A 15,508-nucleotide genomic window follows, 5' to 3' on the forward strand; every position below is an offset into this window, starting at 1 on the left:
ACGTGATGCTTGCGAGATACAAAAAACAAACACACAAAGGGTAAATATGTATAAAACGCCCCCCCGGGGCATAACGCCCCAGTCCATTTATTCGGAAACACACAAAAAACAAGACATGAGACTATTGGGAATCCGTAGCGGGTCATAGGACCAACGTTCTGTGCAAGTTTGATAATTGTCACTAGCAGCAAAAAATAAACAAAAATCAATTTTGATTTGAGCTGCTTCAGATCTAATTTTTTGCAGCGTTTCCGTAACGTTTTTTCACTAGCGTATAAAGTTTATTACCTGGTATTTGCACTTATATATCTCAAATGAACCTCTAATCAGCTGTATCTAGTGAAGAAACGATAAAAATTGTATAATTCGCTTAAGTATTCAATGCTTTCTGCTACATTACAGCTCCGGGCAATATGCCCCACCGCTAGCCGGGCTGATTTGTTCATTGCTTTAGCGTTTGCTTCTGAGACTTCAAGCGCTGTTTCACTTCGCGTGCTGAGCTGCCATATGAAGCTACCGCATGGGGCATATTATACTGCACCTGGGGCGTTTTGCCCCGGTAGATTGGAAAGCTTGCAATTTTGTCGTATTTTTTAATAAAATTATGGCGTTTTTGTGTAACAGTAATTACAAAACAAAATAATAGCAGTGCATTACCAACTAAATAGTGTATCCAACAGCATGAAAGATTTGTTATTTGTGATAAACATAGCTACAATATTGACGATGTTCCTTAGGGGGGGCGTCTTATACCTGTTTACCCAAAATAATTCTAAAAGTTGCTGTCATGTTCTGAAGCCATGTAACAGCATCTTTTGCTCGATCGTTCGCCTTATATTTGTTTTTGAGATGAGGTTATTTACTGCGTTGTAACTCTTTGGTGCTTGGACTAGAAGTCGTCCAAAAAGTGTGGGTCTCTAAACGATATGATAAACTGCTTTGAATTTCATTATCACGCTAAGGTACTGATGAATTGGAGAAGCAAAATTAAAAACTGGTGATGACGATTGCATTGGCATGATAAGGGAAGCAATATTTAAAACTGAGCCATGAACTTGCAATGCAGCATTTACCATGTTGTTATAAAATTCCATGCATAAGTTCATACACTTTGCGGTTTCATTCTTGAAACTTGTGTTGAAACAACGAAAATGTTGCAATTGGCTTCACCTCCTGCGCTTTTTTTTGTCATTGTATATGAAACTGAGATGTAACTGCAACTTAATTTCGCATAAGAATTTGTTGCTGTGATGCACAAAGTTCATTAACGAAACAAATTTTGCTGCTTGGGGTCATACCCCCCTCCCCCCACGTCACGATTTTGATAATTTGTGGTTATGCGGGTCAATTGTTTGTATAATTGTTCCCTAAAAGGCTAGATAGAATGAGAGTGAAAGGAGCTATGGAATTAAATTCCACTTTTTGCCTTATTGGACTGAATTAGAATCATTATTTTTTTGCCTTTTCCTCTCGTTAGATTTACCTACTGTATTGATTTGAACTAAATTTAAGATCATTTTCATTTCTGGTTTCAACGGTTTTTTTTTAAAATAATATCCTGTTTTAGGACCAAATTTAGAACTTTTTTTTAATTTAGAAAAGGTTTTGTACCTATTTGAGAAAAATTTATAATTTCTTTCATTTTCGATTTTTCTTGCCTACGTCGCGTTTCTAAAATTTTTGAATTTTCCCCTAAAGTGTCACTTAAAGTTATTTCAATTTTTTTTTCTTTCCGACTTTTCTGGATTTTAGGGAAGTTTTCCAGCACAAACTTTTGTATGCTTTTTTGCACCTTTAGAGACATTCTTAAGTTTGTTGGGATTGATTTGGGATAAATTTTTGATTGGAATTTTTTGGCCTTTTCCTGACGCCCAGTTTTGTTTTACTGTTTTCCTGAAAATTTGTTGAACTGAAACTGAAAAAAATGTATTTGTAAATATTTTTTTTCATTTCTGTTTACTGTGGTTTCAGTCAGTATGTTTTCTGGAGCATTTTCATGCATTTTGAATTAAATCTTTTGGTGTACTCATTTTTAAAATCTTTCCCAACTAGTAGAAAAGTTTTTATCTTTCCAGCTTCTACATACAGAAGTTTTCAACCATATTGAACTACCTGTTAAATCCTTTTGATTTTCGATCTTTTATATGATTTCTCCGAGCGGTTTATAACTTCATTAGAGATATTTTTTTTTGTTTTTTTTTATTGTTTTGTTTATTTTCTGCTACGCCTCCAATTTTGTTTTTCTAGAAGTCATTATAGGGTAGAGTAGAGTCTATTGTATTGTTTTCCTCGCGTTTCATTTCTTTTTTTTCTCTTTTCTGAACTTTTGGTGAGTTTCTCAGCCCTTTTAAACTAAATTTTGATGGGATTCTTGGTGTTATTCTTTTGCTAATATTTTCTTTATTTAATCGTTAAATAAAGCACAGTGTTACATGACAGCTATTGTCATCCAAGATCGTGTGAATCAGCCTCCACTGTAAATTAGAACAAAGACTGTTAATTAGTACATAAGAGAAATAACATAGAAAACCGTCAGACGTCAAATGAAGGTTATCGCAAAAGCTCTGAACGGAATTGGAAGTAGTTGCAATCCAGCCACCGAGAAGGCTACCAATAAAGTTTCGGTCTCTACACGGTAAAGAAATAATCCGCAAAAATTTTAGCACTCCGAGTGTCGGAGTGAAGTTAGCCAAATCGGCGGGCGAATTGAGCATTCCTGTCTTCACACAACACACAGAAAAAAACGCTTTTCAATTTTTCTTTCAAAAAAAATGTCCACGTGGACAAAGAAGAGGGGGGGGGAGGTTGGTTTTATCAATGTCCACGGTTTTCCACGAGGGAGGACGGGGGGTCTAAAATGATGATTTTTCTGGCCACGTGGAACCTTGACGGCCCGTAAGAAGACTTTCGAGGGCCAAAAAATTAAAACCTTGAGCGCTTTGAAGCACTCCTAAATCCTGTCAGATTGAGCTGAGATTTTGCAGAGGTCCTTTTTTGGGTCAATAAATAAAATGTACAGTAGTCATTGCCTCCCCAAATTACAATTAATAGGAACATCCGTGCAAACTTTTATCCAAATAAAATATGGTCGATTAAAATGGTTAACTAACGTAGCTTGACGTAGCTCTACTTCTCCATAATTTGGGGAATATATTCATATAATATTAACTAAAAAAAATACCCGTTATAAAGCCTTGGTGCTACATTCCAATTCGGAATTTGACCTTCTGTTTGTTATACACAGACTTCGCAGCCAACTGTTTAGTGTACAGGACAATTGCGGGGCTAGCGCTACGATCCTACTGACACTAACAGTTTCTCCCGAGCCGAGACTCGAACCTACGACGACTGGCTTGTTAGGCCAGCATCGTACCTCGAGATCGTCTGTGAGATAATATAATACCCGTTATACGGTTATCAAAATACGGTATTCCAAAATGAATTACCGATTAATCGAAGTCAAAATATCTTTCGAAAAAAAAAAACTTTAATGTATTTTCGTGTTCTCCAACAACATCTGCAACGATTTTATTTTTAAGATCCACCCAACCGATTTATCGATTCTGAGTTAGCAGAAATCCATTGCTTGATTTTTCACAAAAAAAAATCCAGGGAATCAACCATGCAATGGAAGAATTTCAAGCATGACGGTCACCTCTTAATATTACTTTCTGCAATAATATAACGTGAATTAACTAATTAATAATAATTAAATCTCAGACCATATAGAGATTCTTGCCAAGATGGGGTAGGTTAAAAAATTAAACAATAATTCAGTAGAATGAAGTAAACCGTTCCAATTTAGGCTTTATTGGTGGCTTTTTGAGGTACGATATGATTCTACCTTTCCTCAGTGAGTATTAAATTAATTTTTCATTCAGTTTCGCCCCAAGGGCTTCCAAAAAGAATCGAATAAAACCAATTTGTTCACGTTAAGTTGCGGTTCCATTCGCATAATGCTAACGAATGATATTATTTTATTTTATTGGAGTGCAATGAGGATCGCCGTGATGTTTTCTGAAACTTTCACGCTTAATGCTAATTATATTGTAGTTCAAAAGTTGCTTAGATACTAGAGATTCAATTTTTGAAATGTTCCAATGAAAAAAAAATTAAACTCGAAGGAGGAAGGATTTTATTACACAGAGTAAAAATAAATGATGCCCTATTTGATGCATATTCACCCCAACTCTTTACAAGTAAACTAAAACCTGTAACAATACAACATTCAATTATTTTGTAAAGCTTCAGATAGAAAAGTTTGATGACGTTTGAAAATTGTTTTGATGATCAGTTATAGTCAATCTGCGCACTACCTAATGGATCAATCGTTGTTAAATGGATTTCAAGCTTCTAACTTTTTGTTGTTATGTTAGAAAATTTCTGTACACATCCGTACGGTACAGTATCTATACATAAAATGTATCTTGAATAAAGTATCTGGAGTTTACAAAAAAAAATTAAATATTTCAAAAGCTTGCGAATTTTTAGCCAAACTTTTAAATAAAGTAAACACACGTATGAAAAACGAAACATATTTGTTTTTTGTTTTTTTTGCAAGTTAGAAAATACAATCATAAAATATTTCAAGCACTAGTACCGCGCACATAAAAGTTTCCCCCAAAAACAAACGTTTCGTTCGCTTATAAATCACATTAAGTTAAATTTGAACTGCCACTTAGTCTAACAACTTTTATTCCCCCAGAAGATTAGGGAGCCTTTCGTTGGTGCGAAGAAGGTAGAACAGGTAATATATTATTTATACTTAACCCAAACAAATGGTCTGGAACTGAAGTCAAAAACAATTCCACTGCTAGCTTTAGAAACAAACGTACCTGTCTTTCTCTACATGGAACAATTCCGAAACAGCATGATTCAGCTGTCCACAGTAATAGCAGAAGCAGCCTTCAACATGTGCTAACTTGACATGACATCTCCGGTGCGGTTACGGTTCAGCAATACAGTACCAACGACGATGATCGTGAGTTACGCGATACGCCTGGTTTCAATTAATCTAATTGTTTCGCAAGATTGCATGCGGCTCTTCGCCAATCGCACTAGTTTTCAAGCACGTTACACACCAAATGCCTCATTCGAAAACCCCAAAACAGCAATTTTTCTGCTCGCTTTGATTGATTTGTGCGACGTAGAAGTGTTTTGACGGTCGCGCACTTTTCAGCATAACAACAACAACAACGAAATAGTTTCACTTTTGTTTTGGTCCTTCGCGTGCCATCGAACCGATTGGCAAAAACTTTGTCTTATTCGCTTCTGAATCAGACAACAAATGTACACATTTATTAAACGACTTCCACGAACGATGTTTTCCCAAAAGTACTAACGGATTCATAGGCTAGGACAACCGCGTCCCATAATAAATCGCATTCCGAGCACTGCTTCGAGCATGACTCACTTTACTTTCACGTCCTGAATGCAACACTAAACGCATCGTCTAGCACTTTTCCATCGTATCCAAAAATATCACTCCGGCCGAGCCAAGACTTTGGCCTTCCCAGAGCAAACGCTGACGCGTCCCACTGGCGTTGGTTACTATTTTCCCACCTCAAGCGATGATCAAAGAACGCTCCCAAGGAAACGCTTCCGCACCGGTTAGTAGTTGAATGCCAACTGTGGTAGTGATTCTCTATGAAATCGCTCGCCTCTGCGTTCTAGCCCTTCTAGGCGAAATTCAGTCGACGCTGCGATGAAGGTAGGATTGTCTACTAACCCCAAACGCGGTCGTCCTCTCTTTCTGGTGGATATGGTATGTTGCCTTGCTGTCGAAGTGCAAACCAGGAGAGATCGAGTTCTGCTGAATAGCGAGAGTGAGTTGCTCTGTGCGGTGTTGTTGGCCTGCAACACGTGGAACAGAGCCGGTTTCTCAGTAAACAGCTGTTGGGTCTGGCGTCGTGGTTTCTAATTTTCCTCCCGTCCGCATGCGAGCGCAGCAGGAGGCGAAGGGCCGCCACCAGGGTTGCCAATGTTCCGATTTAAACTGGATTCCTCCAGTTTTGACGTGGGACACGTCTTTGTTTACTATACTGGGATGCATTCTGTAAAACTGGAAATGAAACGGGCAAATGTTGCGTCAGATTTCAAACGCTAATAACAGCATAACCACATGATGGATAACAATAACCAATATGTTGTTGGATAGATAAAATGTATAACAGTTTTGTAATGTGTTAATTATCACTCTACTTTCATTGCTAAGCGGTAAAATTGATAATAATTTCAATAACAAATTTACGCGAATAATGAACCAATTACATGCGAGCATTCCTAGCACAGACGACGTGAATGGACACCATCCGTTCCCTGTGATATTCCCTGTATCAATTTCGAAATAAAAATTGACAGAGTCTCCCCGTCCCAATAGGTCAATTTATTTTTGCTTCCATGAGCTTAGACTAATATGATGTCTCGAAGGTAAAAGTTTTCCTTAAACTTTGAAACAATACCCATCCTTGAACAATCTCTAAACCTGCGTGTTAGGTACTGTAGAACCTAATAAAAACTGATGTCTTGGAAGAAAACATGCCAGTAAAAGCAACAGTACCAGTGGAGTATAGATCCGCAGGTCTCTCGTCGTCTATGATTGCAGTGGTACTCTTATATTCGTACTGCAGCAGTACTATTCGTATTGCAGTGGTACACTTTTGTTCGTACATTTCTATTCGTATGCAATTGAGGAAAAACTACAATGCTGCTGTTAATGGTGATTGAAGAAAGAATTGTAAATTTTTGCAACGGATATTTATTTAATTTTATCTTCGATATTAACTAAATAATCGTGACCGGATAGTATCGAAAGAGTAAATTCCTAAATATATACATTTATAGAAGAGTAAGAACCTGCGAATGCTTGTGATTTTTTAGTTGATTTAGTATGATTCGTAAAGAATCTCTTTTTACATTTCAAAATTGTTAGATGATATATTATTATTCTAAGCTTAACCATAATAAACGTATATTTCCTGTCTTCGTAATACAGCGAATGTAGTTGCAGGCAAATGAAACAATCATCAAGCAAAAAATAAAAATGTAATTGTGGATTTCTACGATTTTTTGCTGGAACTTGTTAGGAATTTTGTTCAAAATATTTTCTTATGTTTTCCAATTGATGAACCTTTGTAAGGGCTTCCATATTATTTTGAAAGTAAGATCCATACTATAGATTTGATTTAGTTAGAGTTAAATAAGACAAAACCATTCATTATGATAACGTAAGCATTATTGGATTTGGTTTTTGAGGATATAGAGATAATTCTGACTTTGACGCATTATGAGAAATTCTTGGTGCTTCTTCAACAAGCACGATATGCTTGTGCCTTGTTAAATACATATTTTTTTGCACAAAAAAAAATACTAAAGGCATAATATCGCCAAATATAATCTTTCTATATGATCTTTCTTCGAGTGTTGTTGAATATATTCCTAAAATTGATTTCCAGGGGAGGCTGAAAATAAACACATTGATTCTGTCTGCAGACTCTGTATATTTTGTAACAAAAAATCCCCTAATTACAGTGTTTAGTCCCACGTCACCATTTCAAACAACCCTAGGGCTGTATACCTTGTAGTATTTTTCAAGTGATCCAGTCAAACAGTTTATTCTCAAAATCTTCCAGTTTTTTCAGATATTTGCCAGTTTTATCCAGTTTTTCATTCACTGAAGCTCCGATTGATTTTCGGAAATATTCCTAACCCTTTAGTGCCCAATACCGCCATTTGGCGGGCTTCAGTCGAAGTTTTGAAAAGCTTCAATATGTACTTAAAAAGTGTTTATAATGATTCATAGTGATTTTACCGAAGCCCGTTTAGAAATTAACTTGGGCACTAGAGGGTTAAAACGTAAATTTTCTAGATTGATAATTTATTGTGTCAATTCTTAACACTATTTTCAGTATTCTATCTTCTCGCACAAAAAACGGTCAAATTAAAGACTGCATGACATGGTTGAGATAAAACCAAACAAATAGAATTTACAAGACCATGAAAATTTTTTTTTATTTAAGTAGTAGTTGAGAAATTGTTCGAAGAATTAGATACCAAAAGCTAGCGAAGTCACAAATAATTGAAATTTAAACTCACAGATCGATTGCGTGATTTTTAAATTTTGCTGCTGTTAGAGGAATTTTTTCAGTCTATAATTTTAACAAAATGTAAGCCCGAAACAAAATAGTTCTGATTAAAAAGAGTAATTTTTTGCGAAGAGTTCTCTTTAGTTGCTGTATAAAAAACTTACACTGGATTCAGTCCCCAAAACAGAAAAGCACTCTCACAATCATTTTTTTGCTTTTTTGAATTTATTTGGAATCCAGTTTTTTCCAGTTTTTTTTTCAGCCTTTTTCCAGTTAAATCGAAAATTTCATTGGCAACTCTAGCCGCCACCCATCACAGTTTCACTGTTTGATCTTTGTCGCTGTTCTGCGGTCAATCTTGTGTGTGATGTATTAAGATGTGCACCAAATTGGGCGTAAAAACGACATAAATTTTGCCAAATAAAATAATGAACAATGCGACATGTTTTCATTTGAAACTAAATATAGCGAATTGGAACTCTCTCAGTACATTTCGAGAATCTGTTGAAATATTACGCCTATCCGTCAAGTAAATAAGGCAAGGCTTAGGTAAAACCAATGTTGCTTTCCAACAGCAATGAGACGAAAATAAAAAACGTGTAAGAAACAAAATAATACTTTTCAAAAATCAACTGTGATTGAACATGTGTTTTGAACAATTAGAATACAGTGGCAACGTCTATATTTCATCGTTTTTCGACTTAAAAGCTTGGTATAGTTTTGATGGTAATAAAAATGTAAAGTTTTCAAGTCTCGTAGTTTTTTCTATTACTGGTTAAAAAAAAATGCCAACTTTACTCGTTAAAAGAAATGCAATAAAATTTTGAGAAAGCATATAATATAACAGAATTACTATGAAAGCATATGTCAAAAATTAGAAATTGGCTCATATTATGTAGTTCCATGGGAAATCGTTTTCGAGTTGATGAAATCAAATTGCGATAAATTGTTTTTGATCTCACTTAGAAATAACTAAAACAATAAACGTTAACAAAAACGGAACACAGCGAGTAATCAGACAAGACACTTATTGCTCTTACAAATTTTAAAGATAACATATATATTTCCTTTCGTCTACTGGATTCGGGTTACAAGTAATATGCCAATCCTGGATGTTGTTTGTAGTTTTTCGCGACATATCGTCTATTACAACGCAAATTTGGAGCACAATTTTAGAGCACTCGTTTTGCCCGTCAAAATCTGCTCAACGTTGGTTGGCGACTTTCTTGACTTTGTAAGACTTCAAACCGGAAAGCTTCCTGAGGATCCTTGTGACATTCCTACTTTTCGAGCCACAGTTCGTATAGAAAGGTTCGGATTCCTCTCCAAAATCTTCTTCACCTTGCTGTCCATACAACTATCCGCACGACCAATATTTTCGCCACATCTAGGTTACCTTTCGACACTCGAACATTCAGAAATCATTTTGAACACATCGTGGACTGAGGTTTTGAGTTTATTAAGCTTTTTTGCGAGTTCACGTATAAAGAAATGAGGATTAGCGGTACGGCTGTGCGAAATGTCAAAACAAATCATTAAAAGTAGGCGAAAATATGAACCCCCAGCTGGGTTTGGGCGAAATGAGTCGCTCATAGCTTGAATATTGCAAGAGTTACACTGATTTGAAGGTGTCCGGATTATCGTCGATACAAAGTTTTGTGATCCTTTGCATATTAGCAAAAAAGCGAAGCAAAGCCATGGTGCTACATTCCGATTCGGAACTTGACCTTCTGTTTATTTATACACAGACTTCGCAGCCGACTCTTTAGTGTACAGGACGATTGCGAGGCTACAGTCTTTCCCGAGTCGAGAATCGAACTTACGGCGACTGGCTTGTTAGGCCAGCATCGTACCTCGAGACCATCTGGAAGATATTTGCATTCCTACTAATATAACACCCTGAATCCTGTCATCCTGTCACAGTCGCTGAACTAACATCGCTCACCCTTTCCCCGGCGATTGTAAGGACGTAGCTTGGTATTTAAATTAATGCTCGATTTAAGCTCACATATCATAGGAAGGCTGTTGGGGCCACGCACAAATCTGTATGGTTTACTTTGAAAAAACTCAAAAATGGAACCGTACTGAACCAACAAACAATAATAATGTTGTTGAGGCCACGCACAAGTGTGTTTGGTTTGTGTAGTATATATCATAAGTATATCAAACTCTACTATTTGAATGCGTTTTAAACCAACAATAAAGATGCTGCTAAGGTTAGGCAGACGTGTGCGTGGTTTGTACCATAAAACATACAACTTTCTTTATAATTGCCTTGAAAGTTCATATTTAAGAAAACGAAGCAAAAAAACAATCACCGGAAAAATAAAAAAAAATAAAAAGCATGCAATAATAAATCGATTTTTCACGATATTTTTTTCAATGTTTTTCAAGTGCGACTTCAAAATAAATAAACTTTGAATAGAAAATGCTTTTTTAGAACGATCCGCTGATTACTTTTTTCACTATTCCGATTAGCGACAGAACGTAAACTTAAAAATTTGACCAATCACGTCAAAAATTTCACAGAAATCCAGAAAAAAATAAATAAATTTTGTATGTGTTAAGCAAGAGCATTCCTGAGGAGGGAAGCAGAGGGGGCTTCGAAAAGCAATCCGGGTCATACGATGTCGAAGGACTCAAGCATGGGCTTATTCTCAGGCTCCCCACTAACCCTTCCTTTACGTTGAATTCTAAAAAATTTCGATAAATACCAAAAGCAAAGCCTTGGTGCTACATTCCGATTCGAACCTTCTTTTTTTTTCCACAGACTTCGCAGCCAACCCCTCAGTGTACAGGACAACTGCAGGGCTAGCACTACGATCCTACTGACACCAATAGTCTCTCCCGAGCCGAGACTCGAACCTACGACAACTGGCTTGTTAGGCCAGCATCATACCTCAAGACCAGCTGAGAGATAAATTTATTTATTTATTTTTTTTTTTACTCATTATTTATTTATTTATTTATTTAATTATTTATTATTTGATGATAATATTGGCCGGAGGCGGCGAGGCTCGGAGAAGGACATACAAATAAGCACGAAATATAATAACACAGTGCAACAATTTTTTTGCCTTGGCTTCTATGTATGATTTTCATGTATTTTGACGCAAAAACTAATTCCCCCAAGTTTGAAAACATTTCACCTTAAGGGACAATAGTGCCGCCATTTTGAATTTTTGAGAAATCGGAAATTTCCGAAGTTTTTTCGACGCCATTTTGTTTTAAGGCAAAATATCAAAATTCTAAGAGTTTGTTCACAAATTAACTTATCTTATCCATTTTTAAAAAAACAGATCTTAAATCGAACAAAAACCGAGCTCAAAAAGGTGACATTACGAAAACGGTTTTGGTGTGGTTTTAGTATATTTCACAAAGCGAAATAATATCGAGTATGTATGACAATTTATGGTACTGTGCTAGTATCTAAAAGCGGTAGTCAAACAAGGTGTTTGATCCACGTAGAATGTTAGCAACAAGTCAATTTTGCCCCAATTCCCTTACAATACTGATTGTTATTGTACCTTTGAATTGTTATTGTATCTCTTAAACGCTTGATATTACATTGAACAGATTTCAAATAAGCTAATCTAACGCCGAGATAAACCTGTTTTAGTATTGTAAGGAAATTGAGGCAAAATTGACTTGTTGCTGATATTTTATGTGGATCAGACACCTACCAATCGATTCCTGAGACTTTTTTACTTAATATGAGACATAATTTGACTATGTTATCATGTGGTCAAACTCTTAGAATTTTGATATTTGGCTTTAAAACAAAATGGCGTCGAAAATACATCGAAAATTTCCGATTTCTTAAAAATTCTAAATGGCGCAACTGTTACCCCTTAAGATGAAATGTGTTTAAACTCGGGAAAATTTATTTTAGCGTCCAAATTCATGAAAAAACACGTATAGAAGCCAAGGCAGAAGAAAAAGTTAATTTTTGTTACACTGTGTAATCATCTGCCATCTTGTAATATGTCTTAAAAGTGCTGAAGAACATTATTTTTTCACGATTAAAACTCTGAATAAAGCAAAAATTGCTATTTTTGAGAATTCAGTTTCAAATTTGTGAAAGAATCACAATTGTTTTCATTGTGGATGAATCACAATTGTAAGGCATTTTTATGGGGACAGAGACTCGGTCTTTCAATGCTCATCTCAAGTCGCCCCTTACACCCGCTGCTCTGGCATTCTCATAAACAGCACATATCCAACGTGTGCAACAGCAAGTTCGAAAGATTGTCTCCTTGCTTCAAACCATCCTACGTCACAAACGCATCGGAAATTTTATCCGCGGTCCTGACACATATTTAATGTAAAACTGACAAGAGTCGCATGACTAAGCATGATCAGTTTTGTTGCAAATCCATATTCAAGCATAATCTGCCACAACTCGTTGCGTTTCACTGAGTCGTACGTCTCCTTAAAGTCTATAAAAAGATGTATGCCAGTTGTGTCTTTGAAACTTGCCGAGGATCTGTCTCAAAGGGCTCGTTGTTGTTCACCATCAAAGGCTTCCTGCAAATGGCAGAATTCGAGAGATAATTTTATATGCGGAATAGAGGAGGGTAATGACCAGCCTTCTAAAAAGGTCTGTCTTTCCGTGACAGTAAATTTTAAACTATTTCAGCTCTCATTGTATTGCACAGCTCTCCCCTGCCCCCCACACAACCCGACAGCCAGCATTGCCAACCCTCCAGTTTTTCCTGGATATCCAGTATTTCGTGGAACGCCAGCGACGCGGTTAAAGATTGAATATTTCCAGTTTTTTTTTTTTTTTAATTGTTCCAGTTTTATCCCGTTTCTATTCGTCACCACATTTTTTGAATTCATTCCTCTTACATGTACCGTGACTGCGAGTAATTCCGTGCAGCATATTTTTCTGCGCACTCATCTTAAAAAACTATTTTTCAACAGTAAATTTCCCTAAAACACAACTAATTTGTGTGTTTTACGTTGTACACAGCAAAGCTTGCTATGATAGTACAGAAATTAGTTATGTTTAAGTTAAATTTACTGTTTAAAAACAGTTTTTGAGATGAGTGCGCGGAAATATGTGCTGCGCGGAGTTACCCGCAGTCACGGTATGATCTTTTCAGTATTTTGTGCGTTCATGTCACCTGGTTGTTAGATTTTAATCGAACTCCACTCACATCTTCAAAATTTTGAATTCGCCAAATATCGTTAATAGTGTTCTTTTGCAAAAACCTAAAGTTTGATATGACGCAAGCAAGGTTTTACTACCGTTTATAATCTAGCCTGTGTCCCTGGAGGGGTACTTACCTCACAGTTCCCCTCGATAAAATCGGGACAACGGTAAGTCTCGTAATGTCCCATACTGTTCCAAAAGCTATGATAAATTTGTGATCTTTTGAAAAAGGTTCGATCAGAATCGTTTAAGATCTTGCGAGATTACAGGTAAAAGAATTTTCATTTTTCGGCTGGGGAGGGGTCGGGTACGCAAGTGTTAACCCATGAGTCAACAGAAAAAATTTGACAGCTCTGTCAGTCGAACTCTAACCGTGATGGCGAAAAATAGTGAAGCTACTCCGTTCAGAAGTGTGCGCGTTCAATGAACGGTACCCCGTCGCGTCTAAAAAGAACATCGTGTGGCAGTACGTGGACACTGGATACGCCCGTTTCGGTATATACAACATCTTGGCACTATTGGACAGCAATCAGAGTATTGATAGAAAGACAAGAAGCTCCAAAAAATGCTGGAGAGGACGACCGAGGGAAAAGTAGCTACATCGCTGCGTACGCTTGGCCGGGAGGTCGGTGCAACCGACCAAACAATGAAAAAGTACCTGGTGAACATGGACATACATGTCAGGAAGCTGCAGTCCCGTCCACTAGTCTCGGAGCTGCAGGCAATAACGCAGCGACAGCGGCTGAATAAGCTGATCAAGTCGATTTCCCCGGCAAATCACGACGTGGCGGAGGTGATGGACGACGGGACCTGTCTCACCCTAGATAGCAACGGCTGGCAGAGCACTTCGTATTTTACCTTCCCACGAAGGAAGTGAGCACCGAGCTGAAGTTTATTTCACACACCAAGTTCCACAAGAAGGTGCTGCTGTTGCTGACAATCAGTGAGAAAGGGATGTCAAAGACTGGTCGTGAACGGAGAAATTTATAGTACGAAGCTCCTGCCGGAAGTTGCGTCGTTCATCAAGAAATACCGAACGGCCGAAAACGCGTTGTTTTGGCCGGATCTGGCATCGGCTCACTACTCACAGCGATCGTTGGAGGAGATGGAGCTGCTGAATATCGATGAGGTGCCCAAGTTAGCGGACTCGCCCAACGTCCCCAAGTTGCGTCCCATCGAGGATTTCTGGCCAAGCCTGAAGTGTAAGATCTACTTCAACAATTTTATCGCGAAAACTTAGGAACAATTGATAAATTAAACGACAAAAGAATTAAAAACCTAAATTAATCCACCTAGCGGTCAGACCCAGCCTTTCTCATTCAAACTTATTATTTGTAAAAAAAGATTTACATGGACGCTTCAATCCAATAAAAGTATATTCACTCTTTGGGTTCTAAAATATTGATGTTGTGATTGAAGTATAAAATATGAAATTTGACGTAATTTTAGTTCTTGAGAAATAGCGAAATAAAAGAAATGACTTTTAATTTCGAACAGTTTCATCACGAGCGATACCGGGAACGTTCATATAGTACGAAACCACATTTAAATTATGTTGTGGCCACGTATATTGATCAAAGCAGATATAGTTTTAAATAGTCTTTGAATAATCTGTTCTTTCCATACCTTTTAAACCACATATCAAGTTGTTATGAAGTTTGTTCTTTGTAAGTTTAAGAGATAACTCGTTCGTATGACGCTAGTTATGTTAAATAAGTCGTGTAATCTTTGAGATAATAGACTCGTGGTGTTAACAATTTAATACATAACGGTTGCATAAGTTCGATTATAATCGAATGAAATGGGAACGTATAGAGCAGTCGAATTATGAAACCACTTGTTCAATCATAATTCATCGGTTAACCCTTAACTAGGCCGTTTAACTGATATCAATATTGTTCAAATCGGTTGTGTAGTTTCTGAGATAGTGAAGTTTCGTGATTTTCACATTTCGATACATTACAGACGAAGTTACAGTCCGACTACAGTTAAATTCAATAGGGTGTTATGGAGCAGCTGGACCTCTCATTTGACACCAATTTAGTGATAATCGGTTCAGCCATCTCAGAGAAAAGTAAGTGAGTTTATGTAGTCTGTGAATATTTTACTTTTCATAGCTGGATTTCACATTTTTAACATAACAGGCAAAGTAATAGTCCGATTGCAAAAAAAAAATCAATAGGGTCTTATGGGGCAACTAGACCTTCCATTTAACACCGATTTTATGAAAATCGGTTCAGCCATCTCTGAAAAACATGAGTGAGAT

The 15,508-nt window shown here is 36.9% G+C and overlaps 1 protein-coding gene across 15 annotated transcripts in view; it reads right to left on the bottom strand.

Annotated features, from left to right (window-relative positions):
• Window positions 1–15,508, bottom strand: part of LOC129731420 (uncharacterized) — a 195,682-nt gene that overhangs the window by 167,198 nt on the left and 12,976 nt on the right. The window contains exon 1 of one of the 15 annotated variants that reach the window (XM_055691408.1): window positions 4,836–5,718. The exons of the other annotated variants lie outside the window; for them this stretch is intronic. The gene's annotated coding sequence lies outside the window, so the exon portion shown is untranslated. Of the gene's footprint in view, window positions 1–4,835; window positions 5,719–15,508 lie in introns of those variants that run through there. 15 annotated transcript variants of the gene reach the window in all.

The sequence above is a fragment of the Wyeomyia smithii genome, chromosome 3, assembly GCF_029784165.1.
Source record: "Wyeomyia smithii strain HCP4-BCI-WySm-NY-G18 chromosome 3, ASM2978416v1, whole genome shotgun sequence".
NCBI lineage: Eukaryota > Metazoa > Arthropoda > Insecta > Diptera > Culicidae > Wyeomyia > Wyeomyia smithii.